General features: G+C 33.4%; 1 long non-coding RNA gene across 1 annotated transcript; it reads right to left on the bottom strand.

Moving 5' to 3' along the window:
* Positions 1-653: 653 nt before the first annotated feature.
* Positions 654-1,131, bottom strand: LOC126614780 (uncharacterized). Its single transcript, XR_007620524.1, has 2 exons — positions 925-1,131; positions 654-837 (listed from the first exon to the last, which is right to left on the bottom strand). It is a non-coding gene; the product is annotated as an uncharacterized LOC126614780 (long non-coding RNA).
* Between the last annotated feature and the right edge of the window lie 5,025 nt (positions 1,132-6,156).

The following is a 6,156-nucleotide window of genomic DNA, read 5'->3' as shown; positions in this document are numbered from 1 at the left end:
AATTAATGGCGTTAGTATGAATTTACATTAATCCTTTTACCGTAACGACAAAAAACGCTTACTAGACACACCGAGATAGCTCGATCAACCAAAAGAAGAAAATGGAGGGGGTATTAGATGATGAAATTGAGAGAAAATGAAAATGACGAATGACAAATTGAGCAAAATCAAAGGGATGACTGCAGAGGCACAATTTGCAATTTTTTTTGCAGTTTGCCTCTGCACATGGCTGAATCTAGATTAAAAAGTTTCCTTTTGGACGAACGATTTTGTGCGACGAAACAAGTATTCATCGCGCAAACACCATTGCGCGATGAAGATGGTGTTCGTCGCGCAAATGACATTTGCGCGACGAAAAAATAAGTATTCGTCGTGCAAGTTTACTATTTATTTATTTTATGTCCTTTACTTTACAATTTATTCTTTTCAACACATTGCGCGACGAATGAATGTATCGTCGCGCAATGCATATTTTTTAATTTTTTTCTATTTTATTTTTTATTTGTATATATTGTAAAATTTTATTTTATTATAAATAAAAAACTCAAACCTAATTAAACATTAAATTAATTAACAAAACTAATTTACTATGCCAAATAGAAATTATAATTAATGCAAATATTAATACTCATCCACATAACATATATTTATTCATTAATTAAATATACAATCCACAAAATCCTATGTAAAAAAAAAAAAAAAAAAAAAAAAATTTCCTTGTCAACTTTAATCCTCCGCCCACAACACATCAACCTTCCACTGCCAAAAACTCTGCTTGAAAAGCCCATCCACATAAATCCATTGCTTCTCATTGGTTTCATCAACATCCCAATGAACCTACATTAATGCCAGTAACAACAAATTAGTAACTTAAAAAATATTATGTTTTAACAAAAATAATTGTTCATTATTTACCAAACTTACGGATAACTCTCCCAGCATGGACTTCTTCAACTCCTCAGGGATTTTTTTTCCAAGACTCAAACTCGTCAGAACAATCCCTCCACACCAAATTTTCAATGTCATACTTAAATTCGGCGTACGCCTCATCCAAAATTTTGCCTTCAAAGTACGACACTTGCTTCCGTCGATACCTCTCTATTTGCACTACAAGTTTTTTTTTTGCCAGAACCTTCTCCAGAATCGGCCATCATTTTTTAAACAATTTTTTTTTTGAAAACTAGGGCTCTGAAACTGTGTTTATATAGCATTAGGACACCTTTGTGCGACGAAAATATTCGTCGCGCAAAATACATGTGTTCGTCGCGCAAAATGCGTATTTTCGTCGCACAAAATACATGTGTTCGTCACGCAAAATGCGTCATCAATACGCAATTAATTGGAAGGTTTGAACGCATGTAGATCGTGCTTTGTGTGACAAATACATGTGTTCATCGCACAAAGATTCCTTACACGACGAAGCTATTGTCGCTCAGAATATTGCGCGACGAATAAAATATATTTTCATCGCGCAAAATACATGTGTTCGTCGCGCAAAATGCGTCATCAATACGCAATTAATTGGAAGGTTTGAACGCATGCTGACCGTGCTTTGCGTGACAAATACATGTGTTCATCGAGCAAAGATTCGTTGCACGAAGAAGCTATTGTCGCTCAGAATATTGCGCAACGAATAAAATATTAATTATTTTTAGAATAAATATTAAAGGTATTATATTTAATACCTTAAATATTTATTTTAAAAATAATTAATACTTTAAATATTTATTCTATAAATAATTAATACCTGAAATCTTATTCTATAAATAATTAATGCCTTAAATAGTTAGTCTATATATAATTAATTACTTAATCCATACAATTATTTTCAGCATAAGTACGATATTCATTGAAGATTGTAAACACATATAAACCAAGGATAGGTGCTTACATTAGGTTTCAATAAAAAAAACCAACATGAATTGAAACCTAATTAAGTCCAAATACATAATTGAAACATAATTAAGTCCGAATACGTAACATAAAAAAACACCTTAAATTTAAATATTGTCATACAAAACATAAATTTAAAACTACTATTTGGATGATCCTAGTCCATTCCGCAAGACTTCATAATGCCATCGGTTGTAACCTCCCTCCAACGCATTATCTATCAACTGTTCGTTCGTATCATCATCAAGAGTATACTTACACTATTACACATATATGCAAATAATTAATTTCAACATATAACTAAAAATTTCACAAGCTTAATTATTAATCCATCAAGAATAATATACTCACTAATACTTCATCCATCACAACCTTCTTCACATTCCCAGGTACATCTTCCCAAGAACGCCACTCAGCAGTGAGACAATTATTTCCCATGGCTACAGCGATCGCATGTGCAAACTCAAAATGATCCCTTAAATCATGTGGGTTGGCATCACGTATAGTCTCACCCTTGTTCTTATCCGTAATCCTAGCACAAAAAGAATCTTGAAGAATAAGGATAATAAAATTGTGAAGAATCAGGACAGTAGAAACAAATATTTATAGGTGGGTTAGGACCTTTGCGCGACAAATCCTTTGTCGTGCAAACACCTGTATTAAATGCAATATTAATTCCTTGGATTCACCTGCAGTAAATGGTCAAAACTGGCAGGAACTTGCGCGATGAATTATTGGTCGCTCAAATTCTCCATTTCGTCACACAAAGTTTTCGCACCACCCCGCGTTTTCTTGCCCACTATACGTGACGCTAGAGGTTATTTGTCGCGCGAAGTGTTCTTGAGCGACGAACTCTTCGTTGCGCAATTTTTTGAGATTATTCGTCGCGCAAAGTGTTCTTGCGCGACGAAACTATTCATCGTTCTATTTTGCGCGATGAAGTGTATTTTTCGTCGCTCAAGTATGTCTGACGTGACGAAATATTGTTCGTCGCGCAAACTGTTTTTTCTACTAGTGGTGTATGAATAAACTCCATATCAAGATGATAACACGAAACTTTGCATAGAAAGAAGTGGGATACCCCAAACTTGAAGAAGCCACAAAGAAATTAACCTGCAAAAACTTAAAAAAAAAAAAAAAACTTCATAAATCACATGACCCTAGTTATCCTTAGCAAGGTCATCCATATTCATTTTGACCCCATGAACAAAGGAGGATGCCAAAGATCGAGAATCAATGAATGAGATTTCAGTGACTCGTCTGATATCCCAAAAGAGACTAAGTTGCTTATTCAAAACACCATGAAGATGACCAAGAGAGAAAACTTGAACCTGACTAATTCAGGCTAAAGTAGAAAGACAAAGGCGCTCATCATTTGGACTAAGTTACACAACATATACTAAATTAAGAAGATGTTCATTGTCATCATTTGGGCTAAGTTACATAATAGGACAATCATAATAATAAGATATCATATTCACCATTCAAGCAATCCAAATATGAGATCTCTCATTTATAAGTAAATAAAATATCATTAAATTGTAGTGTTAGTGTCTACAATATTATATTGAATAAAATAGGAAATTGTTATTAACACTTCAAAATTCTCATTTTTCACTCCAAACCGTCTAGATTTAGAAAGAAAAATATACTTGTGAGAAGTGTAAAATAAGATTTTTGAAGTGTCTGTGCCAATAATAGTTCCTTCAAAATAAGTTATATAGTTACTTATAAAACAAAAGGTAAAAGTCCCATATTTTCTTCCCAATATAAGTTCTTAAGTACTACGGTCTAGTGCAAGGCTAGCCCAAGTAGGCACCCGCCTAGGGCCCCCAATTTTTTATTTTATTTTTATTTTTTATATCCTACAATTAACATATAAATATATAAAAAGTAAAAAATATCTTAATTTATTTGTTGGTGTAGCAGAAATGTTCGGTTTTTTTTTTTGGGCCTTGAGTTTGAAACATGGAACTACCTTTTTAGTCACTAGTTTTTTCTTGTTTTTCATATTTACTCTCTATCCATCTATCCAACTCCCAATTTACTAAAGTTCCCTTGCAATCTTTTTTTCTTTCAATGCTTAAATCAACTATCACATGGTCTTGAAAATTGTACTTTAAGGTAATCAATACTATGAATTTATATGTTGCTTTCCAATAATTTTTTTTATTCAATGGATTATTTTAATATTCGATTTGTTAGTGTGATGTTGATTTTAGAAAAAAAACAAAGAGAAACAATTGGCGTTGTTGAAGTTATTATACTTGTTAATCAAGTTTTATTGTTCTTTACTCTCTTGATCATCAAGTTTTATTGTTCTTCACTCTCAATCTTAGACTTTTGACTGCAAACATTTAGTACATTTGTGTCTAAAAACATGAGACATGTAGTATTTATATATTTATCTTCTTTTGAGTTTTGAAATTAATTTTAATTATATTTGACGTGGAAATAGAATTTTTTATGTATTTAGTGAATTCCTTTTATACATATCAATGTATAAAGAACCAGAGATCATAGAATATTAAGGCCCCAATTCAAAGGTTCACCTAGGGGCCCCAAAGGGCTGACCCTGGTCTAGTGGTATTCATCTTCACTTGTAAGTGAGAGGTCTTAAGTTTGATTCTCATCAAATGTGAATTTGAACCACATTATTGCTAATTGTTAGCCCATTGTGAGGCTTATCCCATCCCTCACCCCTTAGTGTATATATTATCGTTTGTTAAAAAAAAAAATATCCTTAACCCCTCAAAGTCCATAGAAAAGAGTCATGCTCAATTATTATCGTTTCTTAATGAGAATTTCCAAATATCCTCCTTATTATAGTTTAGCAAACATTGCCCGATGCCATTTTAGCTGCCCACACAGACAAGGCTTATTTCGAAATGGTTGGAGCAAATTTCCTCATGTTTCCTAAATTTTGCTTTATGAAATTAATACTCTATACTTAGGGATTAAGATATATATATATATATAGTGATTAGAATAAAGAAGTTTGTTCGGCCACACCGTCGAGTTGGCGTTGTCGGGCCATCGCAGTTAGTTGTTTTGTTTTTGGTTACTAGAATGTAGCACACATACTATATGTGTGAATAAAAAAAAGGGTTTAGGAAATGGAAGTTAGGATAGAAAATAGAAAGTGAAGGGTTATGCTTTGATCCCATGTAGCTAAAGAATAAAATTTTGTTTTCTACTATTTCCACTAATGATGATGTGGCAAAATGTTGGTAGTTATTGTTTAAGTCCTTAAATGTCATTGTATAAGAGGAGATATTTGTCATTGGTATTTATATTTTAAAGTAGGTGGAGTGATAAGACAGTGAAGTGGGCTTAACACCACTCCTGTACAAGCCCAACCAATCCACACCCGCACGCTTCCCTAATGGTGGCGTCGATGCTAGCTCCTCCCTCTTCAAATTCCTTTCTCTCATGACGAATGACAACCTTAATCTAATTCCGGCGGAATGGAGATTGTGTACAACGAAGGGGAATATATGGGTGGAGCTGTGCGAGTGGGTGGTTGTGAGGCTATGATTATGCTGCAAAGGGTGGCATGAGGTAGGGCATAGGTGTTGGTGCGGCTGAAATTTTGGGGGTTGTGGTGTTGTTGGGGTTTGGGAGGTCTGAATTATTATTATTATTATTATTATTATTATTATTTTGCAGCGAATGGCGAGAGTTCTGTCTTTGAAGCTCAATCCGCCTCCTTTCAGTTCCTTTTTCTCTCTCAAATATCTTCATAACACAACCCTCAATCCAACAACAAGACTAAGGGAGTGAGCAAAGTAATTCTCACTGCACATGTACCAAAGTGCAGCAATGCATTGACATACTCATATTTCTTGTCCATAGTTTGATATTCCATCTTTAATTGGCACTCTGACTTGATTTTTTTATGATGTATATATGTACCAGTACATTTTTTGCCATCTTCGTCCTTCTTGAAGCTTGACCCAGAAAATAGGTGACTATGGACCTTCCATGTCTGTCTTGATGGATTCTTGTTTGTTGTTTGAATTACTATTGAATATGTCCCATGGTTGGTTTTTTTCTTGAGATAAATATATTTACATGTATATATACGTATATAGATTTATATATACATATTACAGAAAATAAAATTTAGGAATTGTTATTAGCACTCCAAAAATCTCATTCTACACTCCTCACAAGTGTATTTTTCTTTCTAATTATATAAAGTTTGGAGTGCCAAATGAGATTTTTGGAGTGCTAATAACAATTCCCTAAAATTTAAAGAAC

Source organism: Malus sylvestris, chromosome 3 (assembly GCF_916048215.2).
Source record: "Malus sylvestris chromosome 3, drMalSylv7.2, whole genome shotgun sequence".
Lineage (NCBI taxonomy): Eukaryota > Viridiplantae > Streptophyta > Magnoliopsida > Rosales > Rosaceae > Malus > Malus sylvestris.
This window is presented reverse-complemented; position numbering and strand designations above follow the sequence as displayed.